Here is a 21511-nt window from a genome sequence, read left to right as displayed (position 1 = left end):
TCTAGTTAAAAAAAAAAAAACAAACTAGTTCTATACAGGTGCATATTTGTTTACACGCACACACACACAAATGACAGACAATCTTTGTACAGTGATGCAAGATTACAAAAATGACCATGCAGGGACTTCCCCGGTGGCGCAGCAGATAAGACTGTGTTCCCAATGCAGGGGGCCCGGGTTCGATCCCTGGTCAGGGAACTAGATCCCACATGCATGCCACAACTAAGAGTTCGCATACCACAACTAAGGAGACCGTGTGCCACAACTAAGACCCCACACAACCAAATAAATATTTTTTTTTAAAAAAGACCATGCATGTAAGCTGAAACTGCAAAGCAATCTTAATAATCAATGGGAGTATTATTTTCCATGACCTTTAAAAATACTAAAAACTCTTAGTGTTATAAATGTATGGGAAATTTTTTAAAATAAAGCTAATATTTAGCACACTGTAATTTAAAACATTACAAATATTGAGAGTTAAAGTTTTCATTTCTTTGTTAAGAAAACTTATCAAGAGTATTTGAACATTGTTTGCTTTCTTCCCATCATAAATTTATGAGATAGAGCAAGTACCTTTCCTCTGCCCTGGCAAATTGTCACACTCCTTTCTAAGTCTGGAGCTACCAACATTTTAATCTTTGTGCTTTCAGTACTGTGCTATATTCTCCAAGAGTTCCTTTAATGTGAAGTGGTTTTTTTTTTTTGCCAGTGTCACTTCCTCTGAGACATCATCATTCTTTTCATCACAGCCACTTTCCTCATTTATGTTAATAAGTTCACTCAGTTTCTCTGGTTGTGTACCTAGAGCCCATCAAACATTCCCATGGGCAGCTGTTTCCTCTGTAACTCTATTTACGTTCCATTCAAATTTCACTTCCAGTGTTTTTACTTTTCATTTCTTTGCTGTACCTTTTGTCTTTTAGGCCAATTCCCTCTTTCGATTTTCCACTTTTGTAAAATGTCACATGGCTCTATCACTAGAAGACAAGGCAACACAACTGCATGATTTGCTATCTGTGCATGAACTAAATAACATGAACAGTGACTAGTCACTAACAGACTTTGAAAGTGACATTATTAGTCATGGTCATGGGACACATCTGTTATTACATAGTGATTTGTGGACTGAAGAGCTGGCAGGTTTGTACGAAGAGCTGGCAGTGAGGTTTGTACATAGGTAATTACAGTTAGTATACTGTGATAACTGAAACTGGAGTTGTGTTGTTGGGGAACTGGTGTTAAACTATACTCACTGAAACTGTGCACATCAGAATTGTTCAAAGCAAGGGCTGCCTGCATATACAGAGAGAAACAAGAAATAGCTAATTGGAAGGACACAACAAATTCCTAATAATTATATATAGTTAAATACAGAGGATAGGGAAAGACTAGTATTTATTGACCTGATATATTTTTGTATTGTTTGAACTTTTGCAAATTAATATTTCTAACTTTTTAGAGCAAATTAAAGTGGGAAAAAGATTACTTCTGTTTCCCACAATTGCACTGCTAGCTTTGTGGGTGGCCTGGTAAGGGTAACCAGAGGGTAATGAGAAGTAATATGAGAAAGAAAATGTTTGTTTGGGGGTAGGAGTGAGGAAAGCCTGTGATGGTTATCTTAGAATATGCAAAGAGAATTCATGTAAAATGAGAGTGAATTTGTCACATAACATAGTGTCATGTCTAAAACACCAATTTTGTTCCAGCTGACCTGACACTGTCACTTAATAACAGAATGGCCTTGAGCAAGTTACTTCACCTCCAACATTGTTTCTTCATCTGTCTAACTGGATATTAATACCTCACAGAATTATTTCTTGATAATATTAGAAAAGTACTTAGCCCAGTGACTAACAACTAGTCCATGCTCCAAACATTGAGTCATTCATGCCACAGAGAGCACTGAGTTCTCTGCCCATGAATGTCTTCAAATAGAGGCTATAAGATAGTTGGATCAAGTATTTATCACAGTGGGTGGGAAATGAAACCAGATGACCTCAAGTTCTGAATCATTCTAAGATTCTGTGATTTGGAATATATATGGAAAAAATCTTTTTGTTTAGTTTTACTTCAAAATAATAATTTGTTATTTATGCCTTAGGACTTTATAACATTTTTTAGAATGAAACACACACTATAAACCAATTCAAATATCAATATGTTTATAAAGATACACAGATTTTTTAATAGGACCCAGAAAATGATTGAAAACACTTTTAGGTAACCAGATGTAACTTATTATAATTTTGTGCAAATCCAATCTCTACCTAATGCAATTGCCGTTTTGAACTCCTAACGCAGTAAGAAACTTCTTACTAAGAAAAGGATCTTGGGCTTCCCTCGTGGCACAGTGGTTAAGAATCCACCTGCCAGTGCAGGGGACCTGGGTTTGAGCCCTGGTCTGGGAAGATCCCACATGCCGCGGAGCAACTAAGTCCATGCGCCACAACTACCGAGCTGGCGCTCTAGAGCCCGCGAGCCACAACTACTGAACCCGAGTGCCACAACTACTGAAGCCCATGCACCTAGAGCCAGTGCTCCACAAGAGAAGCCGCTGCAATGAGAAGCCCACGCATCGCAACAAAGAGTAGCCCCTGCTCTCTGCAACTAGAGAAAAGCCCGCGTGCCCCAACGCAGCCGAAAATGAAAGAAAGAAAGAAAGAAAAGGATCTTGAGTTAAAAAAAAATTGGATATTTATCCCCTCCCTTTTTTGCTTTATGAATATGCAACAATAAATATTTTAAATATCCTTTATGTATATAAAACCTTACTTAGGATATTTTTAAACTCCATTAAAATGAAGGTTTACAGGAAATCATGGGCTGCCCAACGTACAGTAATTGTGCTATTTTACAGACTTGTGACCTTGATCTTCAAAGCTTTCCAAAGAATATATTGCTCTTTATTATGTGATTTTTTTCATGACACATGGAATACATCGACATTGGTGATATTTTGTGCTCAGTCCTTATCTTGTCAACTGTCTAGGAGCAGATATAATCAAGGAACCTGGATAACTGAAATGACAGGCAAATGTATTTCCAAACTCCTGCAGTCTGAAGTTTGCCTTTCAGTACATGAAACGACACTTTGTCAGCATCCACGGATGTGTCAGTGCAGCTAGTTATTTTCCAAGAGGGGGATAACCCCTCAAAATAAACAAGCAGGATTGCTTCAAATCAGCTTTTAAATCACTAGGTTTTAGTGAAACTAAGATGAGAATTTTTTTCACATTAGTGAGTACTGTACTTTTGCTGTTCATCAAAGCACTTTAAGTTGACTTTTATCTCAGATAGAATTTAGCTTTTTAGCTTAAAGACATTCTATAAACTTTAAACCACTTTTATGCCTTAGGACTCTATAATACTCAATATATATTAATATATATATTGATCACTATCTAAATCTATATATCTATATGTATATAATCATGACATACATATATAATTTAGTATGTATAATTTGTGTATATATTTCACCACCTGTAGTTACTAGTTTTCCCTTTTTGACCCCAAAGTCAAATCCTAGAATCTTAGAGCACAACTTTAATAAGTAGTAATTTTAACTAAACTTTGCAAATTACCATTTAAATATATGTTCCGTATATTTTCTGTTGCTAAGAGAAGCTGTCAGATAGTATCACTATACCTGCTACTTCTTCCTCTTATTGAAGAAATTACTGAACTGCCACTGGAAGAGTGGGAGGATCCCAAAGAAAGGCCAAGTTCTATAATCTTGCCAACATATGAGAGCATGCATTTCCCCTAATATTTTTGAGATTTTAATTTGCAAAGAGGCATCTCATTAAATAATATCCATCTTTTTAAATTGAAATTGTTCTGTATTTGGCATTTCATTTGAAATGACACCACAACCAAGTCCCTTGCTAGAGTAAGCAAGATAAGGAGGATAAGGCTTCCCTGGTGGCGCAGTAGTTGAGAGTCCACCTGCCAAAGATGCAGGGGACACGGGTTTGTGCCCCGGTCCGGGAGGATCCCACATGCCGCAGAGCGGCTGGGCCCGTGAGCCACAGCCGCTGAGACTGCACGTCCGGAGCCTGTGCGCCGCAGCAGGAGAGGCCACAACAGTGAGAGGCCCGTGTACCGTAAAAAAAAAAAAAAAAAAAAAGATAAGGAGGATAAATATTTGAAGTAGGGTTTATCTCCTCATCCTGGAAAGGGAAAAACAATAGCTTACCCATGTTCAGGAAGCTGACATGCCCTAAGAATCCAAGCATTGCCAGGGATCTAACGAGGCTGTTTACCCTGTGCCCCAGTCTGGGGAGCAACAGCCCAACTCAGCCTTTTGCGGAAAGTCAAGTAGGAAAGACAGCTGCTTTTATTTGTTAGGCTTTCTGGAGGAAGCACAAAATAATCATCCGCGTGGCCCAGAACCTCATTCGGATTAATTGCACTTTGCTATTAAAAACTCCAAAATATTCGTGGGTGCTTCACTCTGGCTCAGTGTTGTAGGTAAAAGGTACAACACTGATGTTATTTTAATCATTTATGTTAATAAAGTACGTCTGTCAAATTCTACCATAATGAATGTGGTGTTGGGGAAGCTGCATTTTAGTCACTCAGGAGATCAACCATCTAAAGTAAAGGATCCAGTCTGTTTTAAAATGCTATTCTGCAACCTTTATGGGCAAGATGTTCTATTATATAACAACCTTGCAAAGAGATTATGTGTGTCTAACCTATGTGTCTTGCTCTGCATTGTAAGCATTCCACTTTGTACTAAGCTCTTCATAACCTTAACCTTCTCTTTTCAAAGTTAATCATATCATATTTTAACATTTTTTTCAATTCAATATTAATTCCCCACATATATGCCTCCTATGTTGTCTTTTTTTTTTTTTTTTTTTTTTTTTTTTTTTGCGGTACGCGGGCCTCTCACTGCCGTGGCCTCCCCCGTTGCGGAGCACAGGCTCCGGACGCGCAGGCTCAGCGGCCATGGCTCACGGGCCCAGCCGCTCCGCGGCATGTGGGATCCTCCTGGACAGGGGCACAAACCCATGTCCCCTGCATCGGCAGGCGGGCCCTCAACCACTGCGCCACCAGGGAAGCCCTGTTGTCTGTCTTAGTCTCCTGTTTTTCACCAGCCCTCCCTGAACTGTCCACAGCCACCTAAAGTTATAAAGCCAAAACTTAAAGCGCATTCTGTGGAAAGGCAAACTAATGCTGGAGATTAGGCATACTTCTGGAATGTCACATGAGGAGTTCTGAGGACCCTCTCTCCAGTGAATCATAACTGGTGAAAACTATCTATAAATAACTATCTCTGTAAATTGTCCCAATTGCATACAGCAAAGGAAGCAACATTTATTCAAGAAAATCTACTAAAACCTCAAGAATCCATGGCACTAGAACCATGACCCATTCCCTTGCTCCCTTTGCCCCAGATCAGTATAACAGAAGCCCCACTCTGGGTGGGTGTGGCCTCTCTCCAGTTCCCAGGTAAGGGCTGCAGTAGTTCCCCAGGAGGACAGGCTGCCTGCATTCTTATCCCCCTCCCCCCACCCACCTCCCTCTTATCCCTGCCTCTTTGCTAAATTCCAGGTGAGTGCAGCCAAGAGTCATGGGCTGCCTTCCTTCACCTAGCCTCACTCATACAGTAAAGGCTCTACCCCAGGCACAGCAAGCCAAGAACGCTGGGGCCCTGAACACCTCACCCCACCTCACTCATTCGACAGAGGTTCGACACAAGCCAAGAAGATGAGAGGCTGCCACCCCCACTCAGTGCCACGCTCACAAAGCATGAGTGTCGCTCCAGAAATGTAGGGCACTATCCCCACTACCATCTCCAGAACAGTGATACAAAGAAGCAGAAATAAAAGAGGGGACATTACTACTGAACTTACAGAAATAAAAAGGATTATGAATGAATAAAATGAATATTTTAACAGATAAAATGGACACATTTCTGAAAAGACAAAAATGACTGAAACTGACTCAAGAAGAAATCGAAAGTCTTAAAAGACTTATAAAAATAAATAGATTGCATTATTAATTGCAAAACTTCCCACAAAAAAATCCCAGCAATAGATGGCTTCACTGGTAAATTCTACCAAATGTTCCATGAGGAATTAACACCAATTCTTCACAAAACTCTTCCAAAAAAATAGCAGAATACTTCCCAATTCATCCTATCAGCCTGCTACCAAAAAGAAGACAAAGACATCACAAGAAAACTATAAACCAATCTCTCTTATGAATATAGAAGTAAAAATCCTCAATAAAAAATACCAACAAACTCAATCTAGCAACGTATAAAAAGAATGCCACACCATGACTGTGGTATAATAAATATTATATTTATCTGGTCTTTGCCCAAGGCTCCTGGCATGGAGCTTCTAAAACGCTTACAATTTCCCGAGTGATGAAGTATCTTTGTTATTTATGAGCCCCTTGGATTACAACTAAATTTATGCCAATGAGTTGACTCACAGTGAGCCCCTAGGTATCAATAGCTTCAGGATGGGGGCTGGTCATGCTGGAAAGATCAACCATGTGATTAGAGGGATGGAACTTTGAGTCACATGATATCAGCCTGACCTCCTGACTTCCAGGGAGGAGAGGGAAGGAAAGAGCTAGAGACAGAGTTCAATCACATGTCCAATGTTCAATAAATTATGCCTATGTAATGATAACCTAATAAAAACGCTGGGCATGAATGGTAGAGCTCCTGGTTGGTCACATCATTGAGCCAGAAGGGTGACATACACTGATTCCCTTGGGAAAAGGCATTGAAGCTCTGTGTTTGGGGTCCTCCCAGACCTCACACTACATGTGTCTTCATTTGCATGTAACTATAGTGTTGTCCTGAGTTCTGTGGCTTGATACTGAATCCCACCAGGCTTGTAGTCAGTTGATCTAACATAAGATCAGTCTTGTTGTAGACCATGTCCTTCAACTAGTGGGTTCTACAGTAACTCCATCTGGTTGACAGTTTTTATCTTTGAGCACTTTAAATGTTATTCCCCAACCTCTGGCCTCCATTGTTTCTGCTGAGAAGTCAGTGCTTAATCTTACGGAGATGCCCTTGTGACAAGTTTTTTTTCCTTGCTTTCAAGATTTTTCTCTTGTCTTTGACTGTCACCATTTTTTACCATGATATGTTTATTTGTCAGTCTCTATGTATTTATCCTACTTGGAGTTCATTGAATTTCCTGGATGTGTAGGTTGTTTTTCAATAAATTTGGAAAATTTATTTGGTTTTTTTTTCTGCTCCTTTCTCTCCTCTCCTTCCAATACTTCTATCGTGTGTATACAGACATGCTTGATGGTTTCCCCTATTTCTCTGAGGCTGCATTCATCTTTCTTTTTGCTCTCTATTCTTCAGCTGGCATATTTTCTATTTATGTATCTTCAGGTTCACTAATTTTTCTTCTGCTAGTTCAAATCTACATTTGAGCTTCTTTAGTGAATTTTTAATAGACTTTATTTTTTAGAGCAGTTTTAGGTTCACAGCAAAATTGAGCAGGAAATACAGAGTTCCCATACGTACCCTGACCCAACACAGGAACAGCCTCCCCACTATCAACATCCTGCACCAGAGGGTACATTTGTTACAACTGATAAACCTACTCTGACACATCATTATCACCCGAAGTCCATAACATACACCAAGGTTCACTCTTGGTGTTGTACGTTCTATGGTTGGCAAACGTATAATGATATGTATCTACCATCACAGTATCATACCAAATAGTTTCCTGTCCTAAAAATCCTCTGTGCTCTTATTGTTAATCCTTCCCTCCCACCCAACCCTGGGCAACTGGTGACCTTTTCACTGTCACTGTGGTTTTCCCTTTTCCAGAATGTCACATGGTTGGAATCATGCAATATGTAGCCTTTTCAGATTGGTTTATTTCATTTAATAGTATTTAAGATTTAAGTTTATTTCATTTAATAGTTATTTCATTTAATAGTATGCATTTAAGATTCCTCCATGTATTTTCATGGCTTGATACTTTATTTTAGAGCCAAATAATATTCCATTGTTTGGATGTATCACAACTTATTTACTCATTCACCTACTGAAGGATATCTTGGTTGCTTCCAAGTTTTGGCAATTCTGAATAAAGTTGCTCTACTGTGTGCAAGTCTTTGTGTAGACATAAGGTTTCAACTCATTTGGGTAGATACCAAGGCGTGCAATTGCTGGACTGTATGGTAACAGTATGTTTAGTTTTGTAAGGAAACTGACAAGCTGTCCAACGTGGCTGTACCGTTTTTGTATTCCCACCAGTAATGAATGAGAGTTCCTGTTGCTCTACATCTTTATCAGATTTTGGTCTTGTTGTTGTTCTAGTTCTTGGCCATTCTAATAGGTGCGTAGTAATATTTCATTGTTTTAATTTGCATTTCCCTGATTACATGTAATGATGAGCATCTTTTACATATAACGATGAGCATCTTATTTGCCATCTGTATATTTTCTTTGGAGACGTGTCTATTCAGGTCTTTTGCCCTTTTTAAATCAGTTTGCTCATTTTCTTATTATTGGCTTTTTAGTCCTTTATCAGATAAGTCTTTTACAAATATTTTCTCCCAATCTGTCACTTGTCTTCTCATTCTCTTGATCTAGTGATTTTTTTATTCCAATTATTATATTTTTAAACTCGAGAACTTCCATTTGCTTCTTTTATAATTTTTATCTCTTCATTGCCATTCTCTATTTAATGCAACATACCTTCCTTTACTTCTTTAATCATGCTTTCCTTTAGTTCTGTGAACATATTTATTGTAGCTATTTTGAAATCTTTTTCTGTGAAATCCAACATCTGGTGCTCTCACAGGCAGTTACTGTTGGCTGTTTTGTTTTGTTTTTTCCTGGTGTATGGGTCATACTTTCCTGTTTCATTGCATACCTCATAATTTTTTTTGTTGGAAACTGGACATATTCAATGACATATTATAGCAACTCTGGATACTGACATCCACTTCTTATTGTTGTTTTGCTTGTTTAATTTTAGTAACTGGCTGGATTATTTTACTGTAAGTCTCTCCACCCCTTCCCCAACCCAATACATACACACATTGATAAGACGCTGATTTTGCTCCTTAGGAAGGTGCAATTCTGGGTGTGCCTGCCATAACCCCTGAGTGACTGCGGTATCGTATCGAGAGGGCTTTTCTCCCCCTCCACTGACCACACCCAGCTGTTTGTTAAACTCTACTAATTTCCAGCAGACTGCTCTATTGTTTTCAACAGTGCACTCAACTGCTCTACAAATGAGTCCAATCAAATGGTGGCTCCTTTAAAGGAACAGTCTCTGAGGTCAGCGATTGTGATTTGTTCTGACCTCACGAGGGCTCCTCCTCAGCTGTTTTATTTCTCAGTTCTCTCCTCCAAACCGGCCACCCCACGGTCTAAGCCAAATCTTTTTAATCTAGGCTGTCCTTTAAGTCCAGGAATCACCTCTGTATTGCCTTTAACCACAGCCTCCACCGTTCTTCAGCGTGCCTTTATATTTGCGCTTTTTCACTGTTATAAATAAAATCAGCTCCTTTGGAAAGAGATTAGGAGCTACCTGTTCAACAGCCTGCTCTCCCTCTCCCCTGGGGCAAAATCTCTGGGCCGGGGCTCTGGAACCAGGAATGACACAACAGCTTCTCCCTGAGTGACATTCCTGTTTTGGGGTTAAATGCTCAGTGCAGGCTGGGGTGGCCGCAGCCGGAGGTCCTCTTGGCTTTGCCTCTACCAATATCTCAGGAGCCAGGCAAGCGCAACAGGGGCCCCAGTGCTTCTGGTGCACTTTACCCAAGGTACAGCCTTCATTCCACTAGCGAGGGCTGGACAGAAGCAGGGAGCACCCACCTCCTGACCACACTGGCCTGGGACTCAGCCTCAGAAGCAGGAAGCTGGGAGCTGGAAACACTCAAGTCCTGCTTTTTTGCAGGAAGGAAGCCCCCCCATTTTGGAGCTGGGGGGTTAGGCAGCCTTGTGCTCTTGGCTACAGCAGTCTGGAGTGGAGTCCTCACCTCACTGAGCTGGAGAGATGAGGGAGGAAGCAGTCTTGTTTCAAATACCACAGACTCAACTCTTCACCACATTCTTGTAGATTTTTCTTGAATAGACGTTTCTTCATTTACTGCTTGTCCTTAGGACCATTTCCAGAGGTTTTAATGGTTCCTTTCTTATAATTTTAACCAGTTTCCCCGGGGAGTGAGTCAGCCAAGCCCTGCACGCTGTCATTCCACAAGTGACCTCCTCTCCCCCATCCTCTTGGGTTGTACTCCAGGCAAGGACCATCATTCCCTGCCTCGTGCTCATGAGATTGTTTTTTCTTTTATGACTGGCAACTGTAGCCATCTCCAAAGTCATCGTAAATCTTTTAAAGTTGTCAACGAAAGAAGGCCTTTATCCAAGAGCTAATGAAAATGTTCAGCAGCACTTGTAGAAACTCCAAACAGTCTCCTAAAGCCAAAAACTCATGCGGCACTCAGTGGTTCAGCGCGCGCGTGTGTGTGTGTGTGTGTGTGTGTGTGTGTTGAAGATAAGAATATTACTTACTCTCTTAGTCTGTTCAGTCTGCTTATAACAAAATATCATATACTGGGTAGCTTGTAAACAATATAAATTTCCCAGAGTTCTGGAGGCTGGAAGTCCAGGATCAGGGTGCCAACATGGTTGGGTTCCAGTGAAAGCCCTCTCCTGGGTTGCAGACTGTCAATCTCTCATGTGTCCTCACATGGTGGAAGGGAGGAGCTAGCTCTCTGGGGCCTTTTTTATAAGAGCTTAGTCCCATTCAACAGGGCTCCACCATCATGACCTAAGCACCTCTCAAAGGCCCCACCTCCTAATGCCATTGCCTTGGGGGGTAGGATTTCAACATATGAACTGGAGGGGGGCGGTGAAAAGGACACAAGCATTCAGACCACATACCTACGTCTCTAGTTTTATTATTTTTACTGGATACATAGGGCAAATTCTTAAACTGATCTTCCCCAAGGTATGTTCTAGGAAATGCAAGTCTGAAAAGCTTATATGAAAAAAGATTCCGTGCTTAATAATTTTCATGTTACATGAAAATAATTCCACAGAAAGTTTTACCTCCTATCTTACTAGATCTCAGGAGTAAGACTCAAAGGATAGATCTTACTGGAGAACAATTAATAATACATCCATTATACTAAAACCAGACAGGAACAAGAAATGTGATTCCCATTATACGGATGGAAATGCAGAGCCAGTGAAATGGTAACGGTCAGAATGTGACCTTATTTGGAAGTATTTGATGATGCGCTTGTTTAAGATGAGGTCATAATGTATTAGGGTGGTCCTAATCCAGTGACCGGTGTCCTCATAAAAAGAGGGGAATTTGGACACAGACACATGAGAGAGAAGACCATGTGAAGACACAGAGATCCAGAGACACACAGAGATCAGGCTACATAAAGACAGAGGCAGAGGCAGAGACTGGAATGATGCATCTACAATCTAAAGAGCGACAAGGGTTGCCAGAAGCCCTCAGAAGCTAGGGAAAGAGGAATGAAACAGACCCTTCTCTGGACTCAGAGGAAGCGTGGCCCTGTCAACATCTTGAGTTTGGACTTACAGCCTCCAGAACTGGGAGAGAAACTTTCCTATTGTTTTAAGCCACGAAGTTTGTAGTTCTTTGCTACAGCAGCCTTAGGAAAACAATACAGCAACTATGTAAATTAGCTCTATGCAAATATTTACTATTGTATAAAAAAATAACAAGAAGGCAATATTGAATTCTAACTGGGTAGTGCTTGCTTACTGGTTTAAATTTTACCTCAGAACTTCAGTTGATTTAGAGATGTCTCTACCCCATAGGTACTGTCATTACTATTATCTGTGGACCTTTAATTGTGTTCTCTAAAAGAATTGTGGGCATTTGTCTCTTGTGGGTTAAAAGCTCGTGAATTTGGAGTAAAATCTATATTCTCTTTCCAGTCCAGCTTAAGTTTTAAAATTTTTATTAATAAAAGAAATTATTAAGCATTTTTGCAGACATTTCTGCAATTATTTTCTCATTCTTCTGGCATATTGCCAACGTTAGTCCAGCTTGTCCTCAAAATAAGGTCTTTTAGTTAACTAATCCTTCAGAAACAACATATGGTGACTAGATTAAAGATTAAAACAAGGGCATGAAATTGGTCTTTGTCAAAGGACTATTAGCTTGGCTTTTCCTAGCCTCAAAATTTATTACAAATGAACATAATCTTCTAACCCACAGCAGGCTGCTGGCCCTCAAAAAGAAGTGAGAATAGCCCAGAAGTTCCATGGACATTTATCCAACCTACCTCCTCTTCTTTCAAAATTTTTTTTTTTGGAGATTGTGATTCTGTGGGGGGAGGAGGGGCGGGAAGGGAAGGGATCTTTTTTTTTTAATAAATTTATTTATTTATTTATTTTGGCTGCACTGGGCCTTCATTGCTGCACGTGGGCTTTCTCTAGTTGTGGTGTGCAGGGGCTGCTCTTTGTTGCGGTGCACGGGCTTCTCATTGTGGTGGCTTCTCTTGTTGCGGAGCGTGGGTTCTAGGCATGTGGGCTTCAGTAGTTGTGTCACATGGGCTCAGTAGTTGTGGCTCGCGGGCTCTAGAGCGCAGGCTCAGCAGTTGTGGCGCACGGGCTTAGTTGCTCCGCGGCATGTGGGATCTTCCCGGACCAGGGCTCGAAGCCATATCCCCTGCATTGGCAGGCGGATTCTTAACCACTGCACCACCAAGGAAGTCCCGGGAAGGAATCCTTTAAAGACAATTTTAGGTCCCCCAAAAAACATTTTCCTTAAAAATGTGTTTTGTCCCAAAGGCATTAGAATATATCTGTTGCTCTTGCTCTTGGTGGTAGTGGCAGCCCTTTGCTTTCTAAGGGGAAACTCAGCAACGGTCTTTGCTTAAGAAAAACATCCTAATTGTATTTACCGTAGGGTAAGGAACAGGTGCAGACAATGGTAAGTATGGGTTGGGTCAAAATAAATGCACTTGCTTGGTGAAAACTCCCTTTATCCTTGCTTCAAAAGCACTCTGGGATTTTTCGTATCTTACGCTGCAGACAAGGTTCCCCTTCCTAAACTCTTATCTGAGAGACTCGTCTACCTGTGAAGAATAAGGGCTAAATTCAACAGAAAATCTTTTCCTTTTGTCTCCGGGTGCCTTCAGATTTGTAAAATATGCTGGATAATTCTTTATATTTTTTTATACACTTGCCTCTGTCATGTGCACTGAGTTCATGTTTTGGTAAAATGCACAGCGGGCCACATGGTTTTGCAAGAAAGAATCCAGAATGATAGGTTTGGTCCGAATCCATTCCAGAAGCTCTGGACTCCTAGCTGACTCCAAGAGCTAGAGCAGCACGCTGAGCATCACTGGCGTGTGGAATCCCCGCCCTCCCCCATCCCCACACCCTCGCTCAGAGCACTCAGTGATTCTGGATGTGTGGAAGGCAGAGTAAGGGCTCCCTGACAATGACCACATTCTGGCCCTTGGAACCTCTGAATACGTCACCAAGGAATGTGGGCAGCTTCCAGATGCTGACAAAGGCAAGGAAACAGATTCTTTCCCAGAGCGTCCAGAAGGAACGCAGTCCTGATACCTTGACTTCAGCCCAGTGAGACATTTTCGATTTCCCACCTCCAGAACTGTTAGAGAGTAAATCTGTGCTGTTTTAAGCCACTAACTTTGTGGTCATTTGTTACAGAAGCATCAGGAAACTAAGACAAGTAGGAAGTTGTGGTTTAAAGAAAAAAAGAAGGAAAGGAGAGAGGGAAAAAAAGGAAAGCAGGCCTTGGAGCCTCTCCCGTCTTAGCCCAGCAAAGGTGTTGCCATCTTGTATCAACCTATTTTATGAAGCTGCTCTCCTTGGAAAGGTTGGTGAGTCTGAAGCCCAGGCTGTGTGCTCTATATAAAGGCACCAGGCCTGGGTGGAAAGCATTCATTCACTAATTCGCGGACGGTTTGTCACAGTCTCACAAGTTCATTGCTTCTGGGGGTTTTGTTTGTTTGTTTTACTTTTTTGTTTTTAGCACCATCCTGCACTTAGCTCCACCAGTATCTAGGTGTGCCCCTCATAACCACATATTCAACCCCGAGTCTCAATACCAGCCTTTGCTTTTAAAAAACGATCGATTAAATAAGGCCTCCCTTCTTTAAACTGGAGTCAAGAATCAAAATAAAAATAATTAAGAGAACAGCAAGAGTGTCACTCACTTTGTGGGAAGCAAGCCCTTGACGGCAGCAAAGCCGAGGGACTTCTCGTGACACCCTTACTACAGATGTCACAGTAGCTGGCGAGCTGATGGAAGGTAAACAGCTTACTCGGGGAGTGAATTATGGGAAATGAGGCATTCTTTGGGTTAATTCTGCTTCCATTGTGCTTATGTAGCACTTTAAAAGGACAGCCATACCTTGACAAATCATGAGCAATTAAACCAGATACACGACCAAACTGGTGGCCCGTTTTCCTGCAAAAGGCTCCTTCCTCACATAAGAGCCGCAGAGATCTGCATGTGATTCTCCAGTTCTTCCGGTTAGGGCGAGTGGACTCTGCTTTCAGACGGAGCAGGCGCGACAGTGTCAAGTAAACCCACGTCAGGAAGAAACAGTAGCATGCACTCCCACTGAGAGACAGCTGGCCGGTTTGCAAAAGAGTGACTAGTATGTGCAGTTTGGAACTAAATATGGAAAGTTCTAAAACTCCCTGTGAAGACCTTCCATCATGCTGATGGAGACTGGGTAGGTTTTTTCGGCCATCTGATAATCACCGCGGGCTTCAGTTAAAGGTGTTTCTCCTCCAAATGGAGAAGACTCCATTTAACCATAAGTCCCACCAACCTCATATTCCCCAAGCGGATCCCCATGAGAGGTGATGGCTGGGATGCCTTGTGTCACCCCAGAGCATAGCCAGTGGAGTCGTTTTCCCTAGACACAGATATCTGGGAAGAAAAACACATCTTGCCTTGAGCCTTTTTCTGAGCCTGCTGCTGTCATAAAACACTTTTATTAACCCCCAGAGTGGGAAATGACAGCTGTTGAGAGCTGATTTGAGGACTCAGAGGTTTACTGGACCATGGGGACCAACTAGGCGAGCCACCATATTCTCAGAGGGAGCCAGACCCATGGAGCTTGTGACTTATCCCAGTCCCACTGTTAGTGGCAGAACTGGGCTTAGAAACCAGGAGTCCAGAAAGGCCCATCCAGCACTCTTATTTTGCACTCAACACCATCATGGTCTTGTTTATTGTACCCCAGGTGCCCCTAAGGCCGCTGAGATGATCACACTGCTATTTTCTCGCTGTACACGTCAGAAAAATTGGAAAAAAGCGTCCTTTCATCTACTGTTTACTTTGTCTGAAGACTGATAAAATATTTCCATACCCATAACAAAATGCACTTGCTCCCCATGAGATTATATCTGTTATTTACTTAGGGCTTAAACGTGGGCACAGCCGGGGTGTTCTTGCTGTCTGGTTTGGTCCTAGGAAGCATGATAGAGAGCAGAGACCTTTACAGATGCAGGCGTTTGCCTGATGAATCGGAAACTCTCAGCGCCATTTTCCTCGGAAATCCCTGAACGAGCTAATGTTCTTTGCATCATGTGCCCAGCCCTGGTATAAGTGGCTGTGTGCATTATGTCATCCTACCCTTCACAGCACCACAGGAAGTGAGGGTGTTATTATCCCCCATTTATCAGCCAGGAGACAGCACTTAGGAGTCATGCCCCCAATGTCACCCAGAGAGCGCTGCCAGGACTCAAACCCAAGTCCGAGACGCTACAGCCACCAATACTGCTTCATAGAGGGCAAACCCTTTCTGTTAAGATATTGTCACTTTAGAAACTGATACATTTAGATAAATCAAAGGGTAAAAAGATCTTAAGAGGTAGAGTTAAAATTACATACAAGAATAAATTCAAAAACGCAAAGCCCATAAAAAAGACAAATGACATATTAATTACAAATAGTTGTCATTCTTCCACTTGAGCAATTCCCCCAAAGACCTCCCTCTCCCAAGCAATTTTCTAGTCCCCTAGGTTGAGAGTAAGGAAGCTGCATTTCCTTGATAATAACCTAATCCTGACTTTGCATGCATTCATTGGGTCAACCTTGACTTCTCATCCGAAAGATTACTTTCCTTTGTTAAAATACAAGAATAGGCTTTAGGGCTTCCCTGGTGGCGCAGTGGTTGAGAGTCCGCCTGCCGATGCAGGGGATGCGGGTTCGTGCCCCGGTCCGGGAAGATCCCACATGCCGCGGAGCGGCTGGGCCCGTGAGCCATGGCCGCTGAGCTTGCGCGTCCGGAGCCTGTGCTCCGCAGCGGGAGAGGCCGCGACAGTGAGAGGCCCGCGTACCGCAAAAAAAAAAAAAAAAAAAGGAATAGGCTTTAAAGGGTAACAATTAAGACACCTGATACATCCTTGGTGCCTGGAAATGAGAAGCCTTCATAGACTCACAGGAAAGTAAGAGGGCGTAACAAAGCCACACCCAGCTCTCACGAAAGTCCCTAACTGTCCTCGCCTAAGAAACGAACATCAGGCTCCAGGAAAGCCAGATGTGTTCAATGTCTGTGCCCGGCATCTATTTCTGTTCGCCATCCAAATCCATTTTTTCTTTGATGTCCCTTTCCCTTGCACGTGCAGGTATAATATAACTTAACTTGAGGCATCATCAACCTGGCTTTTAAAACCATCATACTGCTATAGTCTACAATTAGGGTTAGGGCACTTGAAAAGGTTCTTACATTTGAAAATTGATATCTGTGGTGCTTGTTCATAATCCTCACTACAATTGCTCCTGGGAGTTAAAAAGGGTGGGATTGCTTTCTCATTTGGAAGAAACGGTAAGCTGATTTTCATGATGCTGTTTTTGGGGCAGGGCATTCTAGCCATGTCTGAATGAAATGCCCTCTTTAGCCTGGCTGCGTGAAGGATGGGGAAGTTCACTGGAGAGTTAAATAGAAATATGCCACTGGAGCAATTGAAGGACCAGTGAGTCTTCCTGCTGATGTACTTCTCATTCAGGGCAAGGTGTGGTCAGAGAAGTGGGTTGGTGAGAAAGTGGAACGCACATTCGAAACCAGGCAGAGTTCTGAAATCTTATTTCTGTTGAGTCATTGCCAAATCACTAGAGCGCTAGGGAGATTCAGCTTTGGACAACAAGGAGGGAAGGATGCAGGGAAGCCCATGGAAAAGCCCAACGGCCGCAGAGGCGCCACTGCACCAGGTCAGTCACACATCCCACATGAAATTGTTTCTGCAAATGCTGTGCGAGGTGGGGCTGTGTCTACACTGGCCCTTGAAGCAACCGGATGCATGGGCCAGAGAGGAATCCATTCAGCGTTTGGAGGCCTGGGCTGCTGCCCATAGGACCTCAAAGAGGCGGCCCCAAGAAATGAAGAAAATAGAACACCCTCCGCCGATCCCATTTACGGAACCCAGAAGGATCTGAATTCTTCTCCTTCGTGTTGTGACGCAAATCCAAACGGCTTTAAAGAGAAATTTTTAAATCTCTTTTGAGAAATCCTTAAGAGCCCATCACCCTCTGACATCATGACGTGAAACGCAACTAATAACAGGAATCATGTGAGCAGGGCATCGTTTAAAGAAACCCGGGTGTGTATTCAGTGGCTGCCCTCTGGTCTACTCAGTTTGCATCTGCATGAGAGAAAATGAACATTTTTAGTTCTTTCATCTCACCTGCTTCCCCACTGGGTTAAAAGAATAAAAACTTCAGAGAAGAGAGATGTCAAGACCAATTAAGTGTACGGCACACAACTTCATTTTTCTCTCCTCCAGGAACCCTCTGCATTATCATGAATCCAGGCAAAGCCTGCCACGCTGTAGTTATGCAAAACTGTCATAAAAACATTTGGTCCTTGATTTGTTCCTCTTTGTTCCTTTTCAGTTAACTTAGAAAAAATTTTTCCCCCAACCTCCCCCACTTCGGGAAAGACTCTGACAACCCGTCATAAGCCCGCACACTTTGTGACAGATCTATAATTATATTTAAGCAGGCGTGTCAGGGGAGGCACACGCAAGCTTTTTGTTGTTGTTGCCTGATTTTAAACAGTGCAGTGAACTCACGGAGGTTCTAATGAGAGCCTTCTGCACTTCAGAAAGGAACGGAAAATGGGTGGGACTTTCTGAAGGTGATGGTTATCATTAATATATAAAAGCAAAATAGGGAGGAGACCTTCAAGACGGCAGAGGAGTAAGATGTGGAGATCACCTTCCTCCCCACAGATACATCAGAAATACAACTACATGTGGAACAACTCCTACAGAACACCTACTGAACACTGGCAGAAGACCTCAGACTTCCCAAAAGAGCCGTGTGGCAGACAGGGTCTTGGTGCTGCAGCTGGGTGTCAAGCCTGTGCCTCTGAGGTGGGAGAGCCGAGTTCAGGACAGTGGTCCACCAGAGACCTCCCAGCTCCATGTAATACCAAACGGCGAAAGCTCTCTCAAAGATCTCTGTATCAATACTAAAACCCAGCTCCACTCAACGACCTGCAAGCTACAGTGCTGGACACCCTACGCCAAACAACTAGCCAGGTAGGAACACAACCCCACCCATTAGCAGAGAGGCTGCCTAAAATATTAATAAGCTCACAGACACCCCAAAACACACCACTAGGTGCGGTCCTGCCTACCAGAAGGACAAGATCCAGCCTCATCCACCAGAACACAGGCACTAGTCCCCTCCATCAGGAAGCCTACACAACCCACTGAAACCAACCTTAGCCACTGGAGGCAGTCACCAAAAACAATGGGAACTATGCACCTGCAGCCTGCGAAAAGGAGACCCCCAAACACAGTAAGATAAGCAAAATGAGAAGAGAGAGAAACACACAGCAGATGAAGGAGCAAGATAAAACCCCACCAGACCTAACAAATGCAGAGGAAATAGGCAGTCTACCTGAAAAAGAATTCAGAATAATGATAGGAAAGATGATCCAAAATCCTGGAAATAAAATGGAGAAAATACAAGAAACGTTTAAGAAGGACCTAGAAGAGCTAAAGAACAAACAAACAATGATGAACAACACAATAAATGAAATTAAAAATTCTCTAGGAGCAATCAATAGCAGAATAACTGAAGCAGAAGAACGGATAAGTGACCTGGAAGATAAAATAGTGGAAATAACTACTGCAGAGCAGAATAAAGAAAAAAAGAATGAAAATATTGAGGAGAGTCTCAGAGACCTCTGGGACAAAATTAAATGCACCAACATTCAAATTATAGGGATCCCAGAAGAAGAAGAGAAAAAGAAAGGGACTGAGAAAATATTTGAATAGATTATAGTTGAAAACTTCCCTAATATAGGAAAGGAAATAGTCAAGTCCAGGAAGTGCAGAGAGTCCCATACAGGATAAATCCAAGGAGAAACACACCAAGACACATATTAATCAAACTATCAAAAATTAAATACAAAGAAAAAATATTAAAAGCAGCAAGAGATGGGCTTTCCTGGTGGCACAGTGGTTGAGAGTCCGCCTGCCGAAGCAGGAGACACGGGTTCGTACCCGGGTCTGGGAAGATCCCACATGTCACGGAGTGCCTAGGCCCGTGAGTCATGGCCGCTGAGCCTGCACATCCGGAGCCTGTGCTCCGCAACGGGAGAGGCCACAGCAGTGAGAGGCCCGCGTACCGCCAAAAAAAAAAAAAGCAGAAAGGGAAAAACAACAAATAACATACAAGGGAATTCCCACAAGGTTAACAGCTGAACTTTCAGAAGAAACTCTGCAAGCCAGAAGGGAGTGGCAGGACATATTTGAAGTGATGAAAGGGAAAAACCTACAACCAAGATTCCTCTACCCAGCAGGGATCTCATTCAGATTTGATGGAGAAATTAAAACCTTTACAGACAAGCAAAAGCTAAGAGAATTCAGCACCACCAAACCAGCTCTACAACAAATGCTAAAGGAACTTCTCTAGGTAGGAAACACAAGAGAAGGAAAAGACCTACAATGACAAACCCAAAACAATCAAGAAAAGCGTAATAGGAACGTACATATCAATAATCACCTTAAATGTAATTGGATTAAATGCTCCAACCAAAAGACATAGACTGAATGGATACAAAAACAAGACCTGGATACATCTACACGTGGAACAACTCCTACAGAGCATCTACTGAACGCTGGCAGAAGACCTCAGACCTCCCAAAAGGCAAAAAACGCCCCACGTACCTGGTTAGGGCAAAAGAAAAAAATAAACAGAGACAAAAGGATAGGGACGGGTCCTGCACCAGCGGGAGGGAGCTGTGAAGGAGGAAAAGTGTCCACACACTAGGAAGCCCCTTCGCGGGCGGAGACTGCGGGTGGCGGAGGGGGGAGCTTCGGAGCCGCGGAGGAGAGCACAGCAACAGGGGTGCGGAGGGCAAAGCGGAGAGATTCCAGCGCAGAGGATCAGGGCCGACCGGCACTCACCAGCCGAGAGGCTTGTCTGCTCACCCGCCGGGGCGGGCGGGGCTGGGAGCTGAAGCTCCGGCTTCAGTCGAAGCACTGGGAGAGGACTGGGGTTGGTGGCGTGAACACAGCCTGCAGGGGGTTAGTGCACCGCGGCTAGCTGGGAGGGAGTCCGGGGAAAAGTCTGGACCTGCCGAAGAGGCAAGAGACTTTTTCTTCCCTCTTTATTTCCTGGTGCGCGAGGAGAGGGGATTAAGAACACTGCTTAAAGGAGCTCCAGAGACGGGCGCGAGCCACGGCTATCAGCGCGGACCCCAGAGACGGGCATGAGACGCTAAGGCCGCTGCTGCCGCCACCCAGAAGCCTGTGTGCGAGCACAGGTCACTATCCACACCCCCTTCCGAGGAGCCTGTGCAGCCCGCCACTGCCAGGGTCCCGGGATCTAGGGACAACTCCCCCGGGAGAACTCACAGCACGCCTCAGGCTGCTGCAACGTCTCGCCGGCCTCTGCCACCGCAGGCCTGCCCGGCACTCCGTGACCCTCCCTACCCCCCCACCCCCACCCCTGGCCTGAGTGAGCCAGAGCCTCCGAATCAGAGGCTCCTTTAACCCCGTCCTGTCTGAGCAAAGAACAGACGCCCTCTGGTGACCTACACGCACAGGCGGGGGCCAAATCCAAAGCTGAGCCCCTGGGAGCTGTGAGAACAAAGAAGAGAAACGGAAATCTCTCCCAGCAGCCTCAGAAGCAGCGGATTAAAGTTCCACAATCAACTTGATGTACCCTGCATCTGTGGAATACATGAATAGACAACGACTCATCCCAAATTAAGGAGCCGTGTGGATGAAAGGCTCTTGGTGCTGCAGCCAGGAGTTAGTGCTGTGCCTCTGAGGTGGGAGAGCCAACTTCAGGACACTGGTCCACAAGAGGCCTCCCAGCTACACATAATATCAAACGGCGAAAATCTCCCAGAGATCTCCATCTCAATGCCAGCACCCAGCTTCACTCAACGACCAGCAAGCTACAGTGCTGGACATCCTATGCCAAACAACTAGCAAGACAGGAACACAACCCCACCCATTAGCAGAGAGGCTGCCCAAAATCATAATAAGGCTACAGACACCCCA

General features: G+C 43.4%; 1 long non-coding RNA gene across 1 annotated transcript in view; it reads right to left on the bottom strand.

Moving 5' to 3' along the window:
- Positions 1-19819, bottom strand: part of LOC309971397 — a 1020865-nt gene extending 1001046 nt beyond the window's left edge. The window contains exon 1 of the long non-coding RNA XR_014326737.1: positions 19571-19819. This is a non-coding gene — a long non-coding RNA (uncharacterized lncRNA). The remainder of the gene's footprint in view (positions 1-19570) is intronic.
- Between the last annotated feature and the right edge of the window lie 1692 nt (positions 19820-21511).

Source organism: Leucopleurus acutus (genome assembly GCF_964270905.1).
Source record: "Leucopleurus acutus genome assembly, chromosome: 14".
NCBI lineage: Eukaryota > Metazoa > Chordata > Mammalia > Artiodactyla > Delphinidae > Leucopleurus > Leucopleurus acutus.
The sequence above is the reverse complement of the archived record's forward strand: the minus strand, read 5'-3'. Positions and strand labels throughout refer to the sequence as shown.